We start from the raw sequence: 16,569 nt of genomic DNA, 5'->3' as shown, positions 1-16,569 counted from the left end.
ATTATATTTCAAAACTTATTTGAACCTATCTTTTCATCTTTTCTAGCCTACTTTGTTAAAACTCAACACTTGCTTAATTTCACAATCAGGTAATCTAAACGACTCGAATCAACATCGAATCAAGCTCGTATTATTTTGGTATCAGAGCTAGTGAAATTGAAGTAAGTATCGACTTTCGTAGCAATTACAAGATTGTAATTTGATCCAAAAAATTGAAAACAAAATTCGTTAAAAAAATCAGTATCTATTGAAATTCAAAGTTTGAATATTAGTATTTGTAAGTACGAAATTTGTTGGTATTAAAAAAAAGAAGAAGAAGAAGGAAAGTGATTGCGTGATTTCGTGATAGGTTTTAAATATTTATAATTAATCGTTCTTGAAACTAACTATTATCGCAATGTAGGCAAGTGTACCTATCGAACAGTAGTATAGTTTTAGCAAGACCCTATTGTCAAACCCAAAGGAACTAAAAGTACTAGTAATGACTATTTTTTTATTATCTAGCCTAAGAATAAAGAGGTTTTGTTTTAACTAACTAATTATCTAAACTAAGAACTCATAGAGAATAGAATTGGGGAATTGCTTTTGGGAAAATCGATTGAATTAAGACAATACTTAAGAAAAAATCCACCTAGACTGTACTTGTTATTTTGGCTCCGAATCGGACGATTTATTCACTTAACTTGTTCAGTAGAGATCCCTAAGTTATGTTATTATCCCTATTCAAGACTAATAACGTCTAATCCCTAGATTGAATAATTGAGACCTTTCCCTAATTAACACCTTAGGGTTGCATTAACTCGATCTATGGATCCCCTTATTAGGTTTCACCCTAATTTGGAAAAATCTTGTCACCTTATGTCTAGGCGCGCAAACAACTCCGCTTAATTATGAAAAATGTACTCTTAGACAGGGTCTATTCCTCCTCTGAATAAGAGCTTATCTTGAATCAGTATCCTGGGATATCAAAACAAGAATTAAGAACACATAATTAAGAACAAGTTAAATATTTATCACACAATTCAGAAAATAATAACAAGATTTGTCTTAGGTTTCATTCCCCTTAGGTATTTAGGAGTTTTAGTTCATAACTAAATAAGAAAACATCTTAGAATAATAACGAATACAAAACATAAAGAAAACCCAAAACTCCTGAAGGGGAAATTGAGGAGAGATCTTCAGTCTTGATGGTGAATCCGACTTCTGATATGGATCAATCAGCTTCCTTGGAGTAATTCCTTACTCCCTATTCTCTGTCCCCCTTTTCTTCCTCCTCTAGGGTGTATTTATAGGCTTTGGAATGCCTAAGAGCCCTCAAAATTAGCCTTTTTCGAATTGGACTCAACTTGGGCCCGGCAGAGACACGCCCGTGTACGATTACTTCAGGTCGTGCTCGAGCCTACCAAATTGACACGGTCGTGTGGTCTGTCCGTGTAAGGAGGTCCAGGCCATGCTGATTTCGTACTTTGGCCCATTTTCTCTGTTTTTGGCTCGTTTCTCGTTCCTTTCACTCTCCTATGCTCTCCTAAGTATAAAACATGAAATTAAAGCATTAGGAGCATCGAATTCACCAATTCTAATGGGAAATCATCCATAAAATACGTTAAACATGGGGTAAAAATATGTATAAATTACGGTTTATCAAATACCCCCACACTTAAGCATTTGCTTGTCCTCAAGCAAAATTTTCAACTCATAATCAAAATAAATTCTTCTCAACTTATAATTTCTATCGATAATATCTCAAAATAATCCATAGGTAATCATACATTGAGATTTCAACTAAAAGAACATAAAATTTTCAAACATTCCAAGTTGAGTATTTAATCATGCAAAACATAGGTGTCTCCCCTCAACTAAGTAATTACCTTTGATTCAGAATGTCACAGAGTTTCACATCCTCACTAAATATTCACTCAAATCTCTTGAGGTGTTTAAGGACAATAAATGAAGCACTCAACAGTCAATAATGAAAAGTCATTACCATAAGCTTGTATGAAAATCAAATCTCCACCATTATAATTTAAGATGATACATCAATCAAAAGGTCTTTAGAGGGTTGTAATGAGGCTTGGTTAGGGGGTGTGGTCACAAGCTGAAAGAAAGGGTTGGAATCGAGATTGATTTGAAAAATTACTTTACTAGAAAAATATTTAATCATCACTTACGTATAACATAATTCCTTCTCTAACTATGGAATTTAAATACCGAAGCTTACAAACAGAAGATCACTACTAATATGCATACATTTTTTTAAGGACAAGTTAAATAACATAGATTAACTATTAAGAACAAGACATAGCTAAGCAATTTATTCAACTTAAATCTCGACAAAAATAGGGATTAATTTAGGGGATTTCAACAATAATGGGTTAGGGGTTAATATTAAGGGTAATACAAGAAATGGGTTGTTAGGCTCAAGGGGTTTTACTAGGGGTTAATCGTGGAGGTGGGCTTTTCATGGCATGAGTGGGTTAATCCTAAGTGCCTTAATCATTTTGTCATATCAAATCAAATGGTGTGGTCTCGACATGCATAATCAAGCAAGTTCTAGAATAACAGTTCAATACTGACGCACTCAAAGCAATAATAAAAGTGAGCACGAAAGAATTAATAGATGCGCAAAAGGCTCAAAAATCTCAAAAAAATTATGGCTTTTTGGTGTTTAAAACTTGTGCATTCCAACTCGTAGTAATACCTAAACTTTGGGGAAACAACCTAAGATTTTAAATTCTTAAAAATCAACTTATCATGCTTGATTCTCTAATGTCTTGAGGTTTAAACAATCAGTGCATAAATGCCTATGTTTTAATTCAAGATATATCAATCAACGTCATAAATCAATCAAAATTTATCCTAAATATGATATGAGAGCTTTTTAAGAGAACAAGGCAGTCATTCAAGGATTTTTCTGATAATGAAATAAATATCCCCCCACACTTAAGTTGTACATTTCCCTCAATGTACAAAGATAGATATATGAATATAAAAAAATAAGATAGGGAAAGAAGTGAAACTTCCTTAGTTAAAAATGGATGGAATTCCTGGATTAGCGAGAGCGAGTTGTTGGAAATAAAGCTGGAGGACAAACATGATTCTGAAGGACAAAAGGAGAATTTGGGGAATAATTTGATAGTATAAAGATAAGCCGTGTTTAAAAACAAAAGAATCTTCAAAAATTAATAAAAGAAAAATAAAATAAAATAAGATAGATAATCTAATTTTTCAAGTGGCACGGCCGGTTCACACGCCCGTGTGAATCGTGTCTCGCCCGTGTTTGTCACGAAGTGAGATGTCATCACATGGCCTTCGGGCACGCCCGTGTGTATAGGCCGTGTGTCTTCATGATCATGTTACACGACCGTGTGTGATGTGGTTCGCTTCTCCCACGGTCGTGTAGGTCTTCACACGCTCGTGTCATTTTGATAGTGTCGTCCATGGGTGCTAGACACCGGTGTGTCGCACGCCCGTGTTCGTTTGGCAGATTTGAGCATGGCCAGGTCACGCGCCCATGGCCACTTATCACATCCCGTGTCGAAAAAGATAACTTTTACCCTATTTTCGCACGGTCATATCGCACGCCCGTGTACTTGGTCGTGTCTCTGTGGGAAACCTATATTCAAGAGTTCCGTTAGTAAGTTAGGTGTTGAAGACTAAATTTTAAAAAAGTTAATAACGTTAGTGCTCGGGTTGCCTCCCGAGAAGTGCTTGTTTATAGTCTAAGCTCGACTTACCTCTCCGTTGAATGATCATGGTGGTTTGAGGAGTTTATACTCCTTATTCCTGCTATCAATCTCATCAAAATAAGGTTTTAAACGGGTGTTGTTTACCTTAAAAGTGCCGAACTTGGGATGACTCACCTTGACCGTACTTAATGGGAAAATGCTGAGTATCGTAAGAGGGATTTCTTCATTCGGTGTGGTAGCGACAATGTGGGGATCTGCAACATCTAATAAGACTCTATCTTCAACTTTAAGTTGATTTGGAAAGGTATTGAGCTCGTTTTGTCGTAGATTTGATTTGTCGGGTGTTCTCGGTTTATGCATCCACCATTCATCTAGCTCCTCGATTTGTAGCCTTCGATCTTCATGAATAGGTCCTCTACTATTGCTTGAGAATGGCCCATGTACTTCTTTCAGACTCATTTCCTGCAAAGAAGGTTGCACCATATTGTTAATTTTAGTAGAATGGTTTAGATGATCACCTTCAATTTCCAATGTGTTGCCAGAATTGCGAGCTTGAAGGGTGATTGTTTTGTCTCCCACATAGAGTGTGAGTTCACCTGTGCCAACATCAATAATTGTTTTAGCAGTTGCTAAAAAGGGCCTTCCTAGAATTAAATGAGTGTTGCTATCCTCCTCTATTTCTAGAACAATGAAGTCAATGGGAAAAATAAATTTATCGATTTTAACTAGCACATCTTCAATAATACCCCTAGGGAATCTTATAGTTTTATCTGCTAATTGAATGCTTATCCTAATCTATTTGGGTTTCTCGAGACCTAGTTGCTTAAACATTTTGTAAGGCATGACGTTGATATTAGCCCCTAAATCAGCTAATGCATTATTAACATCTAAACTACCAATTAAGCAAGGAATCGTAAAACTCCCTGGATCTTTTAATTTGTTCGGTAGCTTATTTTGCAGAATAGTTGAGCACACTGCGTTTAGCTCTACATGCGACGCCTCGTCCAACTTCCGCTTATTTGCTAAAAGCTCCTTTAAAAATTTCATTGCGTTTGGCATCTGCCATAGAGCTTCAATAAACGGTAAGTTAATGTATATTTTTTTTACGAGTTTAAGGAATTTACCAAATTGTTCATCTGAGCAGTCTTTCTTTGTCGCGTTGGGGTATGGCACACGAGGTTTATATTCGACATTCACTAATTTGTTTTTATTATGACCTACATCACCTTGACCTTTGCTTACCACAGTTTCTTGCCTCGGTTCTGGTTCAGGCTCAACTACTCCTTCTTCATCTTGAATATTAATTACGTTGAGCTGTTCCCTTGGGTTGGGTTCAGTATTACTTGGCAAGCTACCTTATGGTCGTTCGGGGATTAGTTTGGAAAGCTGGCCTATCTGAGTTTCGAGCCCTTGGATCGACACTTGTTGATTTTTAAGTGCTGTCTCGGTGTTCTGAAAATGGGTTTCTAACACTGATATAAACTTTGAGAGCATCTCTTCAAGGTTCGGCTTCTTTTCCTGTTGATAGGGTGGTTGTTGAAAACCCAGAGGATGTTGTGGTCTTTTATTTCCTTGACCGCCCCACGAGAAATTGGGGTTGTTCCTCCAACCTGCATTATAAGTGTTACTATATGGGTTATTTTGGGATCGAGAGTTATTGTTACCCATATATTGGACTTTTTCCTCCTCGATGCTAGGGTTGAAGGGTTGACACTCTGTGCATCCTCCTCCTCCATTCGTCTCGCACCTCATTACTCGATTTACCTGAGTAGAACCAAGTAAACCATCAATCTTTATATTTAGAAGTTTTACCTGATTTGACAATATAGTAACCGAATCGGTGTTATAAATGCCAACTGTTTTAGTTGGCTTAGTCCTCATGACTTGCCACTGATAGTTATTCAGTGACATCTCCTTTATAAACTCATAGGTATCTTAAGGTGTTTTATTATTTATGGTTCCGCCAGTAGAAGCGTCAACCATTTGTCGAGTCGAAGGATTCAGGCCATTATGGAACGTTTGAACCTGTAGCCAAAGCGGTAACCCATGGTGAGGACACCTTCTCAGTTAGTCTTTGTATCTCTCCCATGCATCGTAAAGAGTCTCTAAGTCCATCTACACAAACAAAGAGATATCATTACGTAATTTAGCCGTTTTAGTCGGCGAAAAATATTTTAATAGAAATTTTTCAGTCATTTGTTCCCAAGTAGTGATTGACCCTTGTGGTAATAAGTTCAACCACTATTTAGCTTTGTTTCTCAATGAAAAAAGGGAATAACCGTTGACGAATGGCATCATCAGAAACACCATTAATTTTAAATGTATCTCATACTTCCAAGAAGTTTGCTAAATGAGTGTTGGGATCCTCATCCTGCAAACCATCAAACTAAACAAATTGTTGTATCATTTGAATAGTGTTAGGTTTTAGTTCAAAAGTATTTACAGCTATAGCAGGTCTAACTATGCTCTATTCAGTTCCTGTTAAAGAAGGTTTAGCATAATCATACATATTACGTGGAACAGGATTTTGATTATTAGCAATTGCAGGAGGTAGCTGATTGTCTTGGTTTTCAGCCATCTCTTCGGTTGTGGGTTGAGTATCATCCTCTTGCTCATTCTCTGTGTATCTTAAGCTTCACCTTATTTCTCTTTGGTTTCTGCGAACTTTGCAATCGATTTCTTCGTCAAAAGTAGTGGTCCTAACAAGTTTCTTTTAGTCATAAACTATAAAAACCTGCCAAGAGAAAGAAAAAAGTAAATTAATAAATAATAATAATAAATTAAATTAAATTAAATTTCAAGAAAAATAAATGGCTAAAATAATAAAAATTGAGCGTTCCTAATATCTTAGTTTCCCGGCAACGGCACCAAAAACTTGATCGCATGATTTCGTGATAGGTGTTAAATATTTATAATTAATCGTTCTTGAAACTAACTATTATCGCGATGTAGGCAAGTGTACCTATTGAACAGTAGTATAGTTTTAGCAAGACCGGATTGTCGAACCCAAAGGAACTAAAAGTACTAGTAATGACTGTCTTTTTATTATATAGCCTAAGAATAAAGAGGTTTTGTTTTAACTAACTAATTATCTAAACTAAGAACTCACAGAGAATAGAATTGTGGAATTGCTTTTGGGAAAATCGATTGAATTAAGACAATACCTAAGGAAAAATCCACCTAGGCTGTACTTGTTATTTGGCTCTGAATCGGACGATTTATTCACTTAACTTGTTCCGTAGAGATCCCTAAGTTATGTTATTATCCCTATTCAAGACTAATAACGTCTAATCCCTAGATTGAATAATTGAGACCTTTTTCTAATTAACACCCTAGGGTTGCATTAACTCGATCTATGGACTCCCTTATTAAGTTTTACCCTAATTTGGCAAAATCTTGTCACCTTATGTCTAGGCGCGCAAACAACTCCGCTTAATTATAACAAATGTACTCTTAGACAGGGTCTATTCCTCCTTTGAATAAGAGCTTATCTTGAATCAGTATCCTGGGATATCAAAACAAGAATTAAGAACACATAATTAAGAACAAGTTAAATATTTATCATACAATTCAGAAAATAATAACAAGATTCGTCTTAGGTTTCATTCCCCTTAGGTATTTAGGGGTTTTAGTTCATAACTAAGTAAGAAAACATCTCAGAATAATAAAGAATACAAAACATAAAGAAAACTCAGAACTCCTGAAGGGGAAATTGAGGAGAGATCTTCAGTCTTGATGGTGAATTCGGCTTCTGGGATGGATCAATCAGATTCCTTGGAGTAATTCCTTACTCCCTATTCTGTGTCACACTTTTCTTCCTCCTCTAGGGTCTATTTATAGGCTTTGGAATGCCTCAGAGCCCTCAAGATTAGCCTTTTCCAAATTGGACTCAACTTGGGCTTAGCAGAGACTTGCCCGTGTGCAATTACTTCAAGCCGTGCTCGAGCCTACCAAATTGACATGGCCGTGTGGTCTTCCCGTGTGAGGAGGTCTAGGCCGTGCTGATTTTGTACTTTGGCCCATTTTCTCTGTTTTTGACCCATTTCTCATTCCTTTCACTCTCCTAAGTATAAAACATGAAATTAAAGCATTAGGAGCATCGAATTCACCAATTCTAATGGGAAATCATCCATAAAATGCGTTAAACATGGGTAAAATATGTATAAATTACGATTTATCAAAAAGCTAGCTCGAGAGTTATTTGCTGCCTGAATTCATTATTCTAATTCCATACCAATCGGCCACAGTTTCATCCCTTTTCTTTTTTTTTTGCTAGCTACATTATCCTAAAATCAAGATCTACCTGAATCAATCATTTTGCAATCTGACTCCACAACTATCGCTGTTAAGTCCAAGTATCCATTGAGAACTTAGAGAGGCAAATTGAGTGGAAAAAGGCAAGAGTGTAGTAAACCTATTCGACTAAACAAAGCCAAGTGAGTGAATTTTTTTTTAGAGAGAAATAGTGAGGTTTTAGTTTGTGAGAACTTAAGATGTCAAGAAATTCGGAAAGGAATCCAAACGAAGAAGGTGGTTTTCGTCCTATAAGGAATGTTGGTGGAGTCGTGCTAGATCTTACACTTCAAGCGGTTATGTGAGAAATGGAGCGACTATTTGATCGTAAACTCGTACCCATCAAAGATCGATTATATCAAATCGAGGTACGAGAACAACGCGAGAACACCCCTGTAAATGCAAGACAAAGGCATGGGTGTCCTATCCAAAACTAGTAAGATCCTTATGAGCCAAGTGACAAAGAAAGTGATCGTTCATCTATACGGAGTATAAGACATCAAGGCCAAAGAAACCGAGGCCATAGAGAAAGAGATCGTATAGATGATAACTTCAAAAACATTAAGATGACTATAGCCCCGTTCCAAGGGAAGAACGATCCCAAGGCATACTTGGAGTGGGAGAAAAAGATCGAGTTAGTCTTCGAATGCCATAACTATTCAGAGAGAAAAAAAGGTGAAGTTGGCGGCCATCAAATTCTCGAATTACACCATAGTGTGGTAGGATCAACTTGTGATAAACATAAGAAACGGCAAAAGACCCATCTCAATGTGGGCTGAAATGAAGGCGGTCATGAGAATGCGTTTCATACCTTCTTACTATCACTGAGATCTCTACCAACGATTGCAAAGCCTTACCCAAGGCAATCAAAGTGCCAAAGACTACTACAAGGAAATTAAGATAACAACGATCCGAGCCGATATCGAGGAGGATCGGGAGGCAACAATGGCCAGGTTTCTTGCGGGATTAAATCGTGACATCACCAACATAGTCGAATTACAACACTATGTTGAAGTGATGAACATGGTTCACATGGCCATCAAAGTTGAAAAGCAACTGAAACAGAAAGGAGTTGGCTGATACTACTCTAATCCATCAATTACTAAATGGAGCCAAGGAGCTAATAAACCCCCTGTTCAAACCAAGGATCCTGTTGTAGCAGCCAAGTCTAATCCCACTGTAAGTGAGCCAAGGAAAAATAAAATCGATCCTGTGCCAAATCACACAAGAGACATAAAGTGTTTCAAATGCCAAACACGGGGACACATAGCCAGCCAATGCCCCAATCGGTGAATCATGATGGTACGGGCCAATGGAGAGATCGAATACAAAGAAGAGAATGAACATAAGCCTGAAGTGCCAACCGATGAAGAAGAAGAAGATTTGGAGTTTCTGGTTGAAGATGAGATCCTTGTGGTGAAAAGGAGCCTCAAAATTCAAAGTGCTAAAATCGAGCAACAACTGGAAAATATTTTCCACACTCGGTGTCACATCCAAGGCAAGGTGTGTAGCATGATTATTGATGGAGGAAGCTGCACCAACTTCGCAAGTACTATGCTGGTTGAAAAACTTGGTTTAACCACGACCAAGCATCCGAATCCATACAAGTTACAATGGTTGAATGACGGAGGAGAGCTTAAAGTGACAAAACAAGCTGTTGTAGCATTCTCCATCGGAAAATACCAAGATGAGGTGGTGTGCGACGTGGTTCCCATGCACGCAGGACACCTTCTTTTGGGGCGTCCATGGCAATTTGATCGATGTGTAATCCACGATAGATACACCAATCGTTATACCTTTAAGCATCTAGGAAAAAATCTAACCCTAGCCCCTCTTACCCTGAAACAAGTGTATCAAGATCAAATCAAGTTAAAAGAGTCTGCAGAAAAAGTAAAAAAAACAAAAAAAAAAGAAAGAAAAAGAAAAAGAAAAGAAATTGGGAAAAAGAAAGGAAAAGGTGAGAAAATTGAGGTAAAAACACGAGTTGAAAAAGAAAATCAAAAAGAAGATGAGAGTGACAAAATGAGAGTGTTTGCGAGAAAAAGAGAAGTAAGAAAGTCCTTATTGATATGCCAGCCTATTCTTGTACTTATGTACAAAGAATGCCTTTTTGATACTAATGAACTTAAAAATACTATGTCTTCTTCTATTGTGACTTTACTTCAGGAATTCAAAGATGTATTTCTAGAGGAAGTACCGAGTGGATTGCCTCGTCTTCGTGGTATCGAACATCAAACTAATTTTGTGCCCGAAGCTATGATCCTGAATTATCTAGCTGACCTAAGTAACCCTGAGGAGACTAAGGAGTTGCAACGGCAAGTGGCTGACTTGATGGAGAAGGGCTACATACGGGAAAGTTTAAGCCCTTGCGCGGTGCCCGTTCTATTAGTGCCCAAAAAAGATGGCTCAGGGAGGATGTACTTGGACTATCGAACCATTAACAAAATCACCGTCAAGTATCGTCACCCTATTCCTAGACTCGATGACATGCTTGATGAACTTAGTGGTGCCAAACTCTTCTCCAAGATCGATTGAAGAGTGCATATCACCAAATACGCATGCAAGAGGGAGACGAGTGGAAGACGACCTTTAAAACAAAATACGGTTTGTATGAGTGGCTAGTGATGCCATTCAGCCTCACAAATTCCCCAAGCACATTTATGCGATTGATGAATCATGTTTTACGATCTTTTATTGGTTCTTTTTGCGTAGTATACTTTGATGACATTTTAATCTATAGCAAATCATTGGCTGATCATATTTAACATTTGCGTGCTATTTTGGAGGTTTTATGAAAGGAAGTGTTATATGCAAATATTAAGAAATGTAGTTTTTGTACTGACGAAGTTTTTTTCTTAGGTTTCATTGTAAGTACAGGTGCCCTAGAGGTGGATAAAGAGAAGATCAAGGTGATCCAAGAATGGCCTCGTCCGATGACTATTAGCCAAGTTAGAAGCTTTCACGGGCTTGCAAGCTTTTATAGGAGATTCATGCTGAACTTTAGCATCATAGCTGCTCCTTTAACGGGTATTATCAAGAAAAACTTTCCTTTTACTTGGAATGATGAGCAAGAAGTTGCTTTTAATAAAATTAAAGATTGCTTGACTAACGCTCTACTATTGTGTCTACCTGATTTTAAGAAAACTTTTGAAGTGGAGTGTGATGCTTTAGGGATAGGTATAGGTACAGTCTTGTCGCAAGATGGCTGACCAATTGCCTACTTCAGTGAGAAACTCAATGGGGCTACACTCAATTATCCAACCTACGATAAAGAGATGTACGCCTTTGTAACAACCCGATTTTAGATAAATCGAAATAGTGGTTTCAGAACCAAAAATTTGAGGTTGGAAAATTATTCCAATATTACTTTTGGTACTTATATCATGTGATTTTATATGTGTGAAAGTTTGGCTATGACATTTAAAAGTGGCATTCTATATGTTAAAAGCATCTATTGGCTATGACATTTAAATGTGGAAGTCTTTATGATGAAATTAGACCATTGATAGTGGAATTTGATGTAAATGGGCTTAATAACATGAAATTTGGTGGCTTTTAGTTAAGGTTAATTTGGTAGTTAATAAAAAAATGAATAATAAATAAAACAAAAAATGAAAACATGTTCATCTTTGTTTATTTGAACCGAAAATAGTGAAAGAAGAAAGTCATTTAAGGCTTGTGATATTCAGCCAATTCCTAGCTTGATTAAGGTATGTTATTTGCTCGATTATTAATGATTTTTATGTTTTTGAGATCGTTGCTTTGTATTCTAGCTAGCCCGTACCTTAATTTTTGAATTTGTTAATGATTTCATGAAGTGCCATTGATGGATGCTTGAGCTTTTAAATGTTTGATGATGGAAAATGAAGGTTTATTAATAGATTTAATAGTTTTGTAAAGTAATTTTTGACAAAAATGTCAAATAGGGATTAAATTGTGAAAAGTGAAAATTTAGGGGTTTAAAAGTGAAATAAATGAAAGTTTTGGACTGCTAGGGACCTATATAAAATTTGGCTAGGCTTAGGTTTAATGAAATTTCATGAATTTTGTGCTTTTGTGAATTAGGGACAAAATTATAAAAATGTGGAACTTTAGGGGCTAAAGTGTAAAATTCCCAAATATGTATTTTTGGACTAAATTGAATGATTTTATGAAAAAATTAGTTAATTTTGAATGTATATAGATCAAGAACAAAAGAAATCGGATTTAGATCAGGGAAAATCAAAGGTTATCGAATAGTCGATCTAGTCGCTCTATTTCGACTACGAGGTAAGTTCATATGCAAATAAATACCTTTAAACTGATTTATAAATGTTTATTTGTCATTGAATTCTATGAATTTTGAATGAGCAAATACGAGTAAGAATCAAAGATGTTATGATATCCGAAAGTCTCGTACAAACCTTAAGAATAGTATAGGATACGAATGTCATAACATTAGAATTACAGCGATGTGATTACATGTAAGACCATGTCCGGGACATTGGCATCAATGTGTGATAACATGTAAGACCATATCTAGGATGTGGCATTGTACGATCTATATATGATTTCCGAGTATCCTTAACGATTCTGAAAGGTTCAGCGGGCAAAGTCAAGGCGAGAAAGAATATGTGAATGAGTTAAGTGATTCAGGTACGTACGAGATTCATACGAGTATTAAAAAGGGAAGTATTTAATGAATTCACATGTATGTATGAGATTCATACGAGTATTAAAAAGGGAAGTATTTAATGAATTCACATGTGACATTGAATATGTATACATTGGGAAAGATTTGTGAACTTATATGTGCTTATTCATAGTTTGCCTATTTGATGGAAATGGTGTTGATTCATGTGGTAATTTTATTTTTATATGGGTTACTAAGCTTTTAAAGATTACTTGGTGTGTTCTTTCCCTATTTTATAGATTATCGAAGCTAGCTTGGACATCAGGGATCATCAGGAACCGTCATCACAGTATCGACTACTTGTTGGTATTTTTTGATGCTTTGTAAATATGGTATATGGCATGTATAGGCTAGTAAGTTGTTGATAAGTTTTGAGTTATGATACTAGCCATGTGTATTAGATTGTGAAAAGATGTAATGTTGGTGTATATTTATCCATTTAAGTTGGCTTGATTTATGAGTTTGATAAGTGATATATGTGGTAATAGTTGCCTTGTGTTTTGGCATATTTGATATGGTTCTTGTGATGGTTATGAGTTGCTCAACTAGCTAGATGTTAATTAGTGTATTATTGCTTGGAAGATGGCACGTTCTGGATTGATTTTGAGATGATGAAATGGTATGTTTTGTGGCATGAATTAGTTGATAATAAAATGAGAATATGCATAAGTAAGTTAGGTGAAAAATGTTGGTTATGACACATTGATGTGGTAAGTTTTTTGTTATGATTTTAGGGGTTGAATGAATGGTTTATAAATGGCATGAAATGTGTATGAAATAGCATGATTTGGTTGCCTTTGAATGTATTGTAATGGTATGAAATGTTGTGGTATAGGTATGCTTAAGAAGGATGAGAAATGTGGCTTAATCCAAGCCTAATACACATGCCCTTGCGGCTGCTATAACTTAGTTAAACAAGTTAGTGAGTTAAACGGCTTAGACGCACGGGCGTGTCTACTAGCCGTGTGTGACACACGGGCTGGCACATGGGCGTGTGGCCGGTCGTGTGACCCAAGTCAGTATACCTCCAGTTTTCACACGATCGTGGAACATGGGCGTGTTTCCGACCGTGTGATGCAAGTCAGTATGTATGCCCTATTTCCACACGGCCTGTTCATACGGGCGTGTGATCCCTATATATATGAAAATTTTATGAGTTTCCCAAAGTTTTCAAATGTTATTAGTTTAGTCTAGAATCTCTTTTAAGCATGTTTTAAGGTCTCGTAGAGCCTTATAAGGGACATTGTGGTTATATTTGATTGATGTTTATGTGATAATGGATTTTAATGTGAGAAACGTATGATTTATGTTGTTATTTGATCGGTAATGCCTCGTGACCCTTTTTCGACGATGGATACGGGTTAGGGGTGTTACATTTTATTGGTATCAGAGCTACGATTTAGTCAATTCTAGGACTAACGTAGCGTGTGAGAGTCTAGCTATACATGCCATATATATATACTGTGATAGTGTGATGATTCCTGACAACTTAATGTGTGTTTTCATATAGTAAGTGGATCTCGAACGAGCTTTAGCTAATGATGTGGAAAGTAATGCACTCACTCCCGCTCAAGGGGTAGCACCGGCTGATTCTAGGCCGATTTCGAGTAGTCACGGGGGAGAGGCTAAGCAAGCCTTCTTCCAGATGATAAGTGAGTGGTTCATGGAGTTTGTTCGAATGAATCCAGCTGTTCAACAAACTCCACCCCCACTTGTTCCTTAAAAAATTCTCGTTGTTCCTCAAGTTATAGATTCGGTAAGATTTAACAAGCCGCCAATAGATAAAATTCATAAACATGAGGCTGAAGAGTTTCAAACTACTGTTGATGATGATGCGGAAAGAGCTTAGTTCTGGCTCGAAAACACGATCCGAGTATTCGACGAATTATCTTGTACTCCTAATGAATGTATCAAATGTGTTGTATCTTTGTTGAGAGATAATGCGTACCATTGGTGGAAAACATTGATAGCTGTGGTTCCTAGAGAACGTGTAACACCCCAAACCCGGCCTAGACGTTATGAGCGGATCTGATGCGCCGCATCGAAGCGTTCAAAACATTCCGTATTACTTAGTTGGAAAACTTAGTTGGTGTTGTAAAAGACACTTTTAAAAGTAGGTTAAAGTGAATGGAAGCTGTGCACCAGGTAGGAAACCAGGAAGGAGAGGAGGTGAGTCCGTCGGACTGTTTAAGTACCAAGATCCCTTCGGATCCAATCCTAGACATGCACACCGCCATTGCCACAATCTAACATCTCGTATAATTTTGAGAAAACCGTTTGGTTATGTCCATCTTAAGAAAATCATTAAGGTTGAAAACGTTTGCTTAGCGGAAGTCTTACTTGTATTCGTGTTATTTTGAAATCACTTAACGTTTTTGAAAATGTGTCCTAGAGCTAATCTATTTCGTTAGTTATCATAGATCAGTTTTATCATAATAGAATTAAATAATAAAGAAACAACCCAAACCATAAATATAATTAGCAGCCTTATTACAAAAACCCAAAACCGTAAACGAAAAATGTGGAAAATCTAGTTCACCAGAAGAAAACGAATTTGCAGAAAACGTGTGGCCACTCCGAATCCCGCCCATCTCCAAGTCCACCAACTAGGGCTCACCTGCAAGGATGGAAGAAAAAGGGGTGAGTTTGGGAAAACTCAGTGTATAAGAAACCCATCCAAAGCCCAAATCAGCTCGAGCCCATTGGGCCTAAGCCCCATTCAGATAACAATACACAGTGGACCGAAGCCCTTTTCAGAATACAGTAGCAAGGCCTTAGCCCCTTTTTACATAACAGTGTGGCCCATAGGCCCAGTTCAGTAACATAAGTAACAATAGTAGTAATGAATGCAAGCCCAACTGGGGAGACTACTCAACCCACCAACCGCTACACTACCCCGTACCAGCCCTACACTCCATGTGGGGAATATCTCAACCCACCCAGCCCTACACTCCACAGTTGCAGCAATGCTGCTCAAATATCAGTAAGTTGAGGCAAAGCCTCCAGTACGTGGATGAACCACTTTCAATACTTCCTCCATCAATACCCCAATCCCATGTAACAGATATTAATACAAGCATATCATGTAAAATACAGTATTAATCAATCATGCAATTTAGCCAATTTAAACCCTAGGGGTATTTCGGTAATTATACTCTTTAGGGGTAATTTCGTAACTTATGCAACTAGACAAGCTACTTCAATAATTTTTAGTAGTTTTATGCAATTTGGTTCCACCATCTAACTAACATGCTACTTTGCCCATCTCTTACCCATATTGATCCGTAAGCCCATTGGGCCCAGTTTTGGCCCATCGAGACCCTGTTTCCGAAGTACGCTAAAATGTCGTACGAACTTACTTACCACCTTGTGGTGCTAGATCTAACAATTTCTCTATGTCTTGAGAGCATTCGCATACTCACAAGCCCATGGAATGCCAGAATTTCGGCATTTCGGCTTTTGCCGAATTGAACTAAGAAAGGGTGTTCGGTACACACCTGATTCGTGACGACTGCTACCGAGATCCCTTTCAATGTCCTACAATTGATTAGTACAGTTCTTATTTACAAACCGTAATCACTAAACCCAAAACTTGCTCAACCAAAGTCGAACCATGTTCCTAAAAAGCCTTTGAACCCTTACCTTTTTGCCAAAATCGATAGCTAGCTCCGAATCCGATTGTTCCAATGATTCACGCTTTTGATCCAACGCTTAAGAAGACTCTAATCACCAAAAGAAAACATCAGTTACAAACCCTTAAAGCCTTCTGCTCAAATCGACAGCCTTCCTAATTTTTAGGGATTTCGGCTTTTCCTAACATCGTAAAATAAGAACAGATCTGAGATGATAAGTACTTACCCCTTACTCCTACTTGATTTCCACACAATCCGGTGCAGATTTATCCTTAGAACATTGGTA

At 37.2% G+C, this 16,569-nt stretch overlaps 1 non-coding gene across 1 annotated transcript; it reads left to right on the top strand.

Moving 5' to 3' along the window:
* Positions 1 to 5,727: 5,727 nt before the first annotated feature.
* On the top strand, positions 5,728 to 5,834 carry LOC121208655 (small nucleolar RNA R71). The gene has a single exon (XR_005903786.1). It is a non-coding gene; the product is annotated as a small nucleolar RNA R71 (small nucleolar RNA).
* Positions 5,835 to 16,569: the final 10,735 nt, after the last annotated feature.

The sequence above is a fragment of the Gossypium hirsutum genome, chromosome A10 (assembly GCF_007990345.1).
Source record: "Gossypium hirsutum isolate 1008001.06 chromosome A10, Gossypium_hirsutum_v2.1, whole genome shotgun sequence".
Taxonomy (NCBI): domain Eukaryota; kingdom Viridiplantae; phylum Streptophyta; class Magnoliopsida; order Malvales; family Malvaceae; genus Gossypium; species Gossypium hirsutum.
The sequence above is the reverse complement of the archived record's forward strand: the minus strand, read 5'-3'. Positions and strand labels throughout refer to the sequence as shown.